We start from the raw sequence: 12,872 nt of genomic DNA, 5'->3' as shown, positions 1-12,872 counted from the left end.
TTATGGGGTACAGATTTAATTATTGGTCTTTCTTTTTCATAAATATTGCTAGGAACTGTCCCGAATTTGACAAATTGAAATTGAAGGTTCAGGAAATTTGCAGGCGATTCACTTCACAATGGGCAAATCCATAAATCTGAAAGGTATGCATTTAATTTATACTAAGCTGGTGAAGGAAACATCCCAACTTTTGTCTTTTGTACCAGTCGATGGTTGGGAACATATGGCATTAACAACTATAATCTTTAGCATGATTTGATTGGGGTTTCTTACTTAAACCATTGACAGAATCAGAATTATAGTTCCAAATTGATTCTCAATCAAATGCTCTAGGCTCTTGTTGAATTAGCTATTTTGAATCTTTTTGCACTGTAGATAGTATGTTCTACTATTTTAGCAGAAAGGTTACACCTTGTCCTCGTCATTAATGTTTTGGATTGATATTTATTGATGACAAGTGCCGTAGGAGAGAAAAGGACACATTGTGTTTTACAAATGGCGGGACCCTCTCTATCTATCTCTTCTTTTGTTTTCATCTCCAATACCTCGTGGCAGAGGTTTTGGTTCAATCTACAAACTGGTGGCTGCAAATCCAAGGACCCCAAACTATGAGTATAAAGAATTTGAAAAAGGGTTTTATTTCGTGTATGTAATATATGTAATAATTAATAATTTTCTGATCCTGACTTGTCATGTGACAGCTATTAATTAAAGATCTCAAGAATCTCACTATAATTTGCAGTTATTTGTGTATTCTTTTGTACTGTTTTTAAAGCATTTTCTAAAAGGATTTTGATAAAACTTCCTCATATTGCATAGCCGTGAACAGAAAAGGACATATTATTGAAACGGATAGTTTCTCTCCATGGTTATCTAATTACTAAAACAGTATCTGACCATTTTTGTTGACATTGAATGCTAAACTATCTTGAATGAAACATTTATATCCTTGCTCATTGGTTATGCTACCCTTAGTTCTAGCCTATAGGTAAGAAGGATTCTTACCCACTTCTTTAGTTGGTTGTATCCAGAACATATTTGTCATATGTAGTCATTTAATTGGACAAGGTAACTTTCTAACATGATGAAAAGCTCCTGACTATACAAGTGTGTTCGTAGTCTTCAAGGCCAAAACCACCCATTTGTTGAAGTCTAGCACAGATGTAATTCCTAAGCAGCTTCAGACCAACATGATTAAAGGGTTCGAAACACTTTTCTAAATGCATTAAGTTCTTCTCTTCTTCATTTTAATTATTAAAATTGGTAATTGGCATTAGATAAAGGTTGTTAGAATATCAAGAAATGATCGTATAACGTCGTGATTATATCTTAAAATAGTTTAGTGTATCTTAAATGATCTTCTAGGTTTGGTTTTCATATTTTCTTATATTTCATGATTTGTTTTCTTGTTTAATTAGGATTGGGAGTATACTATTGTTTTTGGTGTTATTTGCCGCGTGATCCAGAGGTCAAAAGTTTGAATCATATAATCAGCCTCTTGTAAATGCAAGATGAGGCTACCTGAACCCTGTGCATGGAGCTTTATAGCACCTGGATTGAGCTTTGGGAAATAACTTGAGGAACCATGTGGATTTACAGCACTAATGCTTGGTGCTCTTTGCAGTGCTCTATGGTTTTGTGTTTTGACTGCCAAAATGTAGGTAGCTTTGGAGATGGCAGGCAAGTGAAATTCAATTGGTGGTCTTTAACTAAATGTACGGGATTGGATCCTGATTATTTTTGTTGTGTTGAAAGCTATCTCACTGTTCATTTTGCTTCAATCTTTTTCATCATGTAAGTTGAGCTTTGAGATTTGAGTACTGAATTAGTGATTTGCTTTATGCTCAGTGTTTAAGTATTGTCACTTTCATGCCCTATTAAATTAATAATTTTCTTTAGTTGTTTTGTGTTCTACTTTTACTACTTTAATGGGAAGACCATCAATATTTCAATCTTCAGGATGATTGAGAAACTGACTTCAGGCTTTTCTACAGAATGTGTAAAGGACCAACTCTCAGTAAAAAATTGAACTTTCAGGTGAAGGTTCAAAATTGGTTTCATATATATTTTAACACGCCATCTCAAACTCAGGTGAAGGAAGGCTCAAAGTTTAGACTTACTTTACGTTGTGCTGGAATTTAACCTTCATAGAAGAGCGGAGATGACAAAAATGGAATTTTTGACCACTTGATTGTGTAAGCTCTAATACCAGTTTTCATATATCTAACAATGTGCTTTTAGGATAAGTGCATGTGAGGTAAGGTTGCTGCTGTTAGTACTTTCCTACATGTTCTTTCTACGTTGATTGTTGAGCAAGTTCTGTGAATTGTATTATAGTTTTGGGGTACAAATGTAATAATCAGTCTTTTTCTTTCACAAGCTTTGTAGATTTGCACGCCAGTGAAAACATTTTTCAATCTGATCTTTCTGAGAGACCTTTCAGATATTATTTTCTTTCTACTGAAAATATTTCTTTTTTGCATAGAGATCTTAAGTAATAAGTATAGCTACCTATTTAATATGGGTTTGGTATTGGATACAATTTTTAATATATGACATTTATATTTATCTTTTTGTGAAAGGAGAAATACACTTTTCTCATTTAATATATGATACTTATATTTTACATACAGATCAAAAAGTTTACATTATAATTTAGGGAATATCATTTCTGCATCTATGGCAGAAAAAAAAAATTCTGCCACATAAAGTAAATCAAAGAGAAAGAAACCTATAAGAAGAGAGAAACTGATTAAATGATGGACTCACTTCATTTTTACTTTGCGGCAGACTTTTTGATATTCCCTGTAATTTATTATTGGATACAATTGTTAATAGTAAAACAAATCGATACATAGCTAGACTTTTAAAAACTTGCATAGAAGTTAATCTAGGTTTTAATTGTTCAGGCATTTTTTCTCGTATAAATTGTAATGTATCGCACAACCAGTTTAATATTCTTTCCTATTAAAAAATGAGCAAAATGTTAGTAAAAAATATTACTATGCCTCTTATCGTTTATTTTGTTTTACAGGGAGTAAAGCGCAACTACACAGCATAGCAATGGGCAGACTTATCTTTTGCTTACAAATAATAAGATGGGAGCAATGGAGGCCCATGGAACTATCAACTCGCTAATACCCAACTTAATCCAATTAAAACTCTTATATGAACTAGTCGTGCAAGGTCTTCAGCAACTCCAACTTTTCAATTCACGATGGAATGTCATGATTCATTCAAATCTATAAATTTTTTCATGATCGTATTTAAAACAGAATTGTATATAAATTCATTTCAATTTGTTTCCCCGGCGGGAAAATAATCCAATGTAAGATGCTAGCTAATTCCAAAAGTACATGAAGTAACAAGCGTTATCTTTTCGTATAAAATAATAGTTTTGTTTTTCATCATTTTAGTGGAATTGCATTTTTTTTTATATATACAAACTTTAATTACCTATTTGAGGTGAGTCGACATATCTTTACAAGTTTGTCTCTTTGAGCTGGTTATGTGATTGATTCCGAGTAGGGGTGCTAAACGAGCCAGGGGCCTTACAGGAGCCTTTGGCTCGGCTCGTGAAGGCCTGAGTTTACATGTCTAAAATTAATTGTTGGACCCAGCCTGGACTTGTATAAAAGCTCGTTTAATAAAAAGGTCTCAAGCTCCAATTCAAAAGCTCGGCCTTAGAGCCTCTCAGGCTTGCCTAATATATTATTTTTTTATTTTTTATACTATTTATGATAGCCCTCTCTCTCTTCTCAATTTCTTGTCCCACGGCTCAATAGGCAGCTACAAAATGCAGGCTAAATAAATTCTAAATTTGTAAATTAAATTCAAAAGCTGAAGTTGTAAGTGTAGGTTAATTTAATGATTTTTATATATTATATTTTTAACACATTCCTTTGGGTCTAGAGCCTTGTAGGATTGAAGCATAGATAATACATACATATCCATATCATCAAAAGCCTTTTTAGAGAATGAAACACGGATAATTTAAAGACCCATTAAGCCAAGAATATTTTTTAAGGATTAAAGTGAGAATCAAACTCACAATCAATTGGTCAAGATTATGATAATTAAAATCTCAATTTATCACTACGTTTTTATATTTTTATGATTTTTTTTATGTCACAATTTGATGTTTTATGATTTTTTATTTTCCTCTCATTTTTAAGTAAAATCTCATTTTTAACTATCTTGGTCAAGACTCTCATATTAAGTAAGGGAAATATAAGTATTATGTTATAAGAATGAGTTTTTTTGTCCTCCAACCGTTTTTTAACTATATACTAAGAGTAGTAGTACATAGTTAAAATATTAAAATTGCTAACGTGAAGATAAAAGAAAAAATAATTTTAATATTATAACTATGTATTACCCTTAGTACATAATTAAAAACGGTTGCAAAATTTCTGCAACAGGACATGACATGACAGACCCATTAAGTAAAGAACCAAATATTATTATGGAGTCAAACATGCAAATAATTGAAATTAACAATTGTACAGAACTTGTTGGCCATGAATAGCAGAGAACCCATCTATTATGGAATTTATTTATAAGGGTCCCGAAGGGGAACATCATTGAAACTTAAAAGGTAATTATGGTGGAGTGTTTTGTTTCTTGCTACTTTTGTTTTATTGTAATTAGCATCTCACTTGTTCAACAATCATTTTGCTTGATGCTTCAAACATATCAAACAGTCCTATACTTTAAAGATGGTTTAGTGCACCCACTGTTACAATGAGGGGCTAGCCCAAACGGGCCGTATCCCGAGGGCATGGTGCCCGGAGAAGGTTGAATGGGGATACCTCCTGACAATGTACCAAAAAAAAAAAAAATGGTTAAAATAGTCAATTCACAGCTGTTAGATAAAAAATCACCAATCAACAGCTGGTATATTCTATTGAGAAATGTTATATTTACAAACTTTTTGTTTATAAACTTTTATAAATTATACTATGTCTGACCGGTCATACTTCAATCAAGAATATATGACCGGTCATACTTAGTGTAATTTGTAAAAAAATAATTAAAAACAGATTATTTTCGTATTACATTTCAATCTCATTTTCCTATTACATTTCAATCTCAAATAAGAGTCAAGAGAGAAGTTCAAATGGATGTACACTGGGCTGGAAGAATGACTGGTTCAAGCAGCTTTGGACTAATAAAACATTATGCAGCTTTGGACTAACAAAACTAATGTTTTATTTCATACTAGGCAAACAATGTAGCAATGACAAACTTTTTTTTTTTTTTTAAATATTCTCTCGATTCATTGCTGCGCGATAAGTTCGATTCGGGACTATTCAGGATTAAGGTTTTAAACTCCCCCAAAAGTGATACTGAGGAGAATCGAATATCCTCTCACCTCCGTCTGCTCAGCTCTCATACGTCAACTGAGCTACTACCATTTGATTGACAAACTTTCTCTTGTTACAAACTTATGTGTGCTACCCAATATTCCTCAAAACTGTAGGTTCAATTCTCTTGGACAAGTTGTTAATTTTATAACTCGGTAACTGTTCATGAGATAATGCCAAGTCTATGCACTTTCATGTGTATCTGTACACAACTGAGACAACATCTATAAATGGCGATACCAAATGGTAGGATTTTAAGATGCTGCAGCCACTTAAACTTGGTGGCTGTCAGTGAATTGCATCAAATTTTAGTGAAAGCCAAGCATAAAAATGCAATTATGTAGAGGATTTGCAGTTGACTTCGTTTAAGGATATTTTTTGGTATGAATATTCTTTACCCTCATCCTTTCTTATCTACTGTGAGGAGTGTCGAATCAGAATCATAGAACAAAAACCAGATGACCCAGGAGCAGTCATGTCCACTAGTTTACATAATCAATTTCACATCGATATCATTACACGTTTATCATTCATTGCCATTGTACGCCTAAAAGTTGGAACTTTGTCACGCAATATCTGTCAGTGTAGCCCACCATTTTGGCAAAAACCTATTCGTCAGAAAATATGTGATTGTTATTCTTATAAAACTGATAATTTGGCAATTGACATAGTAATGTGAATATTAACATAAGATCAACTATTCAACTATGCAAGTCTTCAAATGAGATATTTATTTTATGTAATTAGGTATGGCTAACATCTAAAGCCTTGGTTTAACCAAACACTAGTGGACATATCATGAATTTTTAAAAAAGAAATTATGTCAAGCAACTATAGAGGCCAAATACGTTGAGAATTAATTAATGACATGTCACGTCCAGTTCGTAAGCGATAATTATCGCGATTATAAATATGTTCGAAATTGATGATTTTCCTTATCTATTTCTCTCTTTAAAATTTCCTTTCATTAAATAAATAAATAAATAGAACTTATGATTGAGAAATACGGTACAAGAAAAATATAGTTAAATTAAAACGAGCTTAGGGTGATTGTGACATCAAAATATTAAATACCCAATATTGTTTCACATAAAAAGGAACTAATATGAAATGAAGCGATGCCTTCTTTTTCTTCTTTTCTTCCAAAACCCGAACTTTGATGATCCTGGATAGAAAGACATATGCCACAAAATGCAAAACGCGATCTCTTTTTTCTTTTCTTCGAAATGGAAATCTTCTAGAATGTCGTCATCAAAGAGTCCCAGCTTCTAGGATTTTGATGTGTGAACCCAAAAATATTGAGTTTTTGACCAACCTAACCTACTTTCAAATAATAATAATAAAAAAATCATTATTTTACTAAAAAATGAAGAAAATACTGTAAGATGGATTCTATCGCACATATTCCTCATCCACACGCAGTCAACGCTTGTGAACATATAAAAAGCACTTAAAAACTAGCTTTTAGCATTGATAGTATACTTGATTTTTCTTATTTATCTCCTACACAAATAATAAATAAGAGAGAAAAAAAAATTAAAAGTGAGAGAAAAAATTCTTATGAAATTCATTTGAAAAATATGAGTGTAGGAGATAATATTTCTCTTATGTAATATAAGAAAAATATTACCCATGACTGATATGTTTGTCCTCGTCTTGAAGATTAAAAAATTGGTTAGACTAAAAAATAAAATTGCGGTAACTTTAATTTATTTTAAATTTTTATTAACGTAATTTACTATATAATCTGTCTAGATGACTAATTCTATTGAAATTAGTTATTTATAACTTCAATGACTAATATCAATTAGAAAGTTGATGGACTACACCCTATAAAAATGCCTGAGGGTGCTCCCATAAGGTGAAAGATTCGGATTCAAATTCCCTCTACCCACTTGCCAACTAGAAGTAGCTTTGACTATCTATGCCATAACCAAAAAAACGAAAGTCAATTGAAGTGGATTATTACTTATCAAAACTTTAAGGAGTAAATTACAACAATGAAAACTTTTATAAGGATAAATTACGCTCCTAATGAGATTTTGCTTTGATAAAACTGGCCGTATGCACCATTTTGGTGCAATAGAAGCATACGATTCTCCTAGCCCTAGTTGAGGGAAATGGTTGTGTATTCCTTTAATGGGCAGAGTTTGGAAGAAAAATAATAAAAACGTCCGTTCATTCTCATTCACTTTCTCACTATTGAAAAAAATATAATACAGATATTAAGAATGCATCCTTTAATGTTTTACGTGAACATGTTATATCAAAATTTTCAATCATTTATTGATAAACTATTGACCAACAATTAAAATGATTATTTCATCTTCTCTATCTTAAGAACTATATATCATTAAAATTGTGACCGTTGATTTTGTAATGTGTCGTGCGTACCCAATTATTACTCGGCTATGGTTTAAAGGGTGGCCAGCAATCCTTAAAATTTTAAAAATGTTATTTAACCAATAAGACATTTTGTTGCAAATCCAATAAAAGACATAAAAATCGAGTAGCATTCAAAACTTAAAACAATTTGGCCACTCTGGTCGCATGTTACTAGAGTAAACATCATGATTTACTTGAGTAAATGTCAAATACGCAGGAAAAATTATACTTCTACATAACATATAGTCCATAAGTTTACAATCTATTATCTCATACTCATTGATCATCAAACACTCCATACTACTATTTACAGACATTCTGCCAAATGCATTGCATATATATATATATATATATATATATATATATATATATATATATATATATATATATATATATGGATTAGGATCATTTTACACCAGTGTAAGTTACACTCTTAATCTTATCCATTGATCCCATTTATATCTAAGGGCTCAAATTTTTTAGTAATGTGAGCCATTGGATACAAGTGGATCAATGGTCAAGATTGAGTGTAAGACTTCTAACTCTTACACCAGTGTAAGAATATCCTGCCCCTATATATATATATATATTTGAGTAATCTCAATGGTATTCTTTGACCATAGTCGAAGACTGATCCTCACTCGAGCACTATCGGACTCTGTTGGAGGCGGCTCTCTCACATCTTTTTTTTTTCATTCTCAGAGTTCGAACTCGAGACCTCTGGCTAAAGAGCCCAAACTCTTTACCACATGTGCCAAAGGAGTTTGATAATGCATTGCATATTAACATATTCATTACCACAACTACAAAAATATAAATACAAGTGAGCAACCTTAATATTACATGTATTTAAATTATCTCTAAGTTCAAAAAAGAAAAAGAAAAAAAACTCAGCCTATCACTACATCAACATATACAAACCCTCGTTTAATTAATAAATAATTAATTATTGTGGAATTTGTTAGCACAAGTAGTTTGACCTGTACATTGTCTATCCTTTAAGCCCAATGAGCTCTTTGTGTGAGAGGCTGTGTTAGAGAAATATAAAAATCATTAATATAACATCATCCAATTGTAAAACTATTTGTGTCTCATGTGTAACGTGTGTCAATCGGTTTAATTAAATAATAAAAGAGGCTTTATGGTAATTGACGTTTCGCATTAATGGTAATTGGCGTTTTGACGTTTTGCATTATGGTAACGTTTTACATTAATGGTAATTGACGTTTTGACGTTTCGCATTAATGGGAAGTTACAGGGAGTTATTTGAAACTCCGTAACTGGTGACATGGTTCAGTTATATAAAGAGAAAAATGGTGAGTCTCTGATTATGATTATCTCTCAGAATTCTTTCCTTCATGGTCTGCCCATAAAAGTTGTATCAGATCCCTGTCATAGACGATACAAGGAAAGCAGAGGGTAAAGACTCTGAGAAACAATCTTCCATCATCAAAGTTCTTCCGCACTAATAGAGAAAGGTACGCTCTTATGTGAAACTCATGAATTCTAAAGATCCTCTTTCATGTTCTTGAATGATTACTGATGAACATGTATTACTGATTTACTGATAAAATTACTTACAGTTGGTATCAGAGCATGTGTTTAAGAATTTGTGTTTTTCCATAAATAATTATGAATGAATTCCTGATTCATGAAGAGTTAGGGTTTTGGATAAAGCATCATGAAAAGAGAAACTGATCGATAAAGCATTTTTTGAAATCAATATCAAATGCTTTTTGTTAACCGTGCATCATGAAAAAAAATTTATACTGGCTAAAGAAATATTCAAAGTTGTTGTCGTAGGTCTCCTTGAATGTTCTCGGTTTTCGTGTTTCTTAATGGATGAAAATTTGCATTCGATTTTGATTTGAATTGAGTTTGAAAAGCATTTTCAATTGTTCTGAATGGATTATGTTAATCGTGTATAATGGAGAACAAAGGTACTGTGTGAATTTTATTTTTATTTTTTAACGTAAATTTTTCTCGGTTTTCGTGACAAAGCCATTTATTTGTATTGATGGCTTTTCAATGTAAACAATTACGCCATTCAATTTTGGGATGCCATACGTCGGTTTTCCAATTCACTGTTTAGAAACTTATATTGATTTGAATGGCTTTTCGGTAAATGTGCATCACTGTTTCATGAATTTGCTTCTCGGTTTCATAAATTATTGGAGAAATTGATATTGATTTGGACTGAAGGTTCCAGTAGCCATTTAATGCCATTTTTTTTTTCATGCCATTCGATTTAATGGATAAAGCTACTGTATGATTATGTAATATTTACGATTTTAAATTGAATGATTATGTGATGTGGCTGGATTAAATTGAATGTGAAAATTTAATCCTATTATTGTTTATGAAATTTTTAGTTTTGGAATTAATTATGATAGATTTGTTAGTCACCAAAGTGGCCAAATCTTGAAGAGTTATTTTAATTCCAAATATTATGAATTTTATTTCAATTACCATGACTGTGATGCTATGAATAGTATGATAATTATTCATGTTGTGGTATATTGAAGTTCATTATTATAGGACAGTTAGGGATCAACCCAAAGGTTGATTATTTGTTTTATAAAATGAACATGGATGTTGGTATTGTTGGCATATTTCCTCACATTTGGACATCCAAAGATGACAAATATTTATGATAGGGGTATGCATCATTGCCAAATTATGTGAAATTTATATAGCATCATTATAGTTAATGTTGTATGTTAATGGATCCCCAAAGGCGAACATTGATATGCATTGAAGTTAGTATAGTTGAATCTGTGAAGTATGTTAATATGTGACATGTATGATTCAAAGCATTAATATTTAAATATTATTCCTTGTAGTACCTGTTGCCACACATTCCATGTTCTTAACTGTTGCAGTTTTTAATGGGCTGAACTTCTCTGAATGGAAAGAGCAAATCAATTTTTTCCTTGGGGTAATGGATATGGATTTGGCTCTAAGAGAAGAGGAACCTAGTGCTATTACTCCTGAAAGCACTGAGGATGAAAGGAATCATTTTAAGAACCGGGAAAGATCCAACAGATTAAGTTTGATGTACATGAAAATGAGCATAGCAAGCAACATTTAGTCAGCTCTTCCACAAACTGAAAGTGTCATCGAAATGATGAAACTTGTGGAAGAGCGCTCCCAAACCGCTGATAAGTCTCTTGCTGGGACACTTATGAGTACACTGACCACCATGAAATTTGATGGTTCGTGTACTATGCATGAGCATGTTATTGAAATGACAAGCATTGCGGCAAAATTGAAAGCATTGGGAATGGCTGTGGATGAGAACTTCCTGGTGCAGTTCGTATTGAACTTATTACCGTCTGAGTATGGTCCTTTCCAAATGAACTATAATACCATGAAAGACAAATGGAATGTGCATGAATTGCACACTATGTTAGTTCAGGAAGAAACCAGAATTAAGAATCAGGGAGCTCATTCTGTCAATTATGTAAAGCATCAAGGAGCTGAAAAGAATAAAGGTAAGAAGCATGAGAAGAAAGGAGGAAGAGGAGGACCCCTTAAAGTGAATGAGGCCTCTTCTTCTAAAATCCACAAGGCCAAATGAAAAGTTTGTCTTTATGGGCAATAGAGTGAAAGTTCCGGTGGAAGCTGTTGGGACTTATCGTTTAATTCTCGACAGTGGATATCATTTGGACTTATGTGAAACTTTGCATGTCCCTAGTATATCTAGGAATTTAGTTTCAATTCCCAAACTTGATGTTGTTGGGTACTCTTTTAAATTTGTTAGTGGTAGTTTCAGTTTGTACAAACACAATCATTTGATTGGTAATGGTACTTTATGTGATGGATTATATAAATTATGTCTTGATAATCTTTATGTTGAAACACTTATGACTCTGCATCATAATGTTGGTACTAAATGTATCTTAATTAACGAATGTTCCGCTTACTTGTGGCACAAACGTTTGGGACATATTTCCAAAGAAAGGATGCAAAGATTGGTGAAGAATGAAATCCTTCCGGATTTAGATTTTACTGATTTGAATGTTTGTGTGGATTGTATTAAAGGAAAACAAACAAAACACACAAAGAAAGGAGCCACAAGAAGCACTCAGCTTCTTGAAATTATACACACTGATGTATGTGGTCCGTTTGATGTTAATGCCTTCAATAAAGAAAAATATTTTATCACTTTCATTGATGATTATTCACGTTATGGTTATGTCTATTTGCTGTATGATAAGTCTCAAGCTGCAAATGCTTTGGAGATTTATATTAATGAAGTTGAAAGGCAATTAGACAGAAAGGTGAAGATTGTCAGGTCTGATAGGGGTGGTGAATATTATGGAAAGTATGATGAAAGTGGACAACATCCGGGTCCATTTGCTAAATTTCTGGAAAAGAGTGGTATTTGTGCTCAATACACAATGCCCGGTACACCGCAACAGAATGGTGTATCAGAAAGACGTAATAGGACCTTACTGGATATGGTTAGGAGTATGTTAAGTAATTCTTCTTTACCTGTTTCATTGTGGACTTATGCTCTAAAAACTGCCATGTACGTATTGAATAGGGTTCCTAGTAAGTCAGTTCCAAAGACTCCTTTTGAACTTTGGACTGGAAGGAAACCTAGTATAAGACACCTGCATGTTTGGGGTTGTCAGGCAGAGATTAGATATTACAATCCGCAAGAAAAGAAACTAGATGCAAGGACAATCAGTGGTTATTTCATTGGTTATCCAGAAAAATCGAAAGGGTATAGATTTTACTGTCCTTATCATACTACAAGGATTATTGAATCTGGAAATGCAAGGTTCATTGAGAATGGTGAAGTTAGTGGGAGTGAAACACCACGTAAAGTGGATATTCATGAAGTGAGAGTACAAGTTACATTACCTTGTAGCTCTAGTAAAGTTATTGTTCCTTATGCTATTGAACCAATCAATAATAATGAAGGACAAGTTAATGATCCCACTACTTATGAAGAGATCATTGTTGATGAACCGAATGAACCCATAGTAGAAGAACCACAACAAATAGCATTAAGAAGATCTCAAAGAGAAAGGAGACCTGCTATTTCTAATGATTATGTGGTATATCTACAAGAATCTGAATTTGACATGGGTATTCAGGATGATCCAGTAA

General features: G+C 32.6%; 1 long non-coding RNA gene across 1 annotated transcript; it reads left to right on the top strand.

The window, feature by feature from the left end:
- Nucleotides 1-3,258, top strand: LOC133297802 (uncharacterized). Its single transcript, XR_009749681.1, has 3 exons — nt 1-143; nt 1,419-2,195; nt 3,035-3,258. It is a non-coding gene; the product is annotated as an uncharacterized LOC133297802 (long non-coding RNA).
- The last annotated feature ends 9,614 nt before the right edge of the window (nt 3,259-12,872 follow it).

This window comes from Gastrolobium bilobum, unplaced genomic scaffold, assembly GCF_033153095.1.
Source record: "Gastrolobium bilobum isolate Gb01-03AN ecotype WA unplaced genomic scaffold, APGP_CSIRO_Gbil_v1 utg33308, whole genome shotgun sequence".
NCBI classification, from domain to species: domain Eukaryota; kingdom Viridiplantae; phylum Streptophyta; class Magnoliopsida; order Fabales; family Fabaceae; genus Gastrolobium; species Gastrolobium bilobum.
The sequence above is the reverse complement of the archived record's forward strand: the minus strand, read 5'-3'. Positions and strand labels throughout refer to the sequence as shown.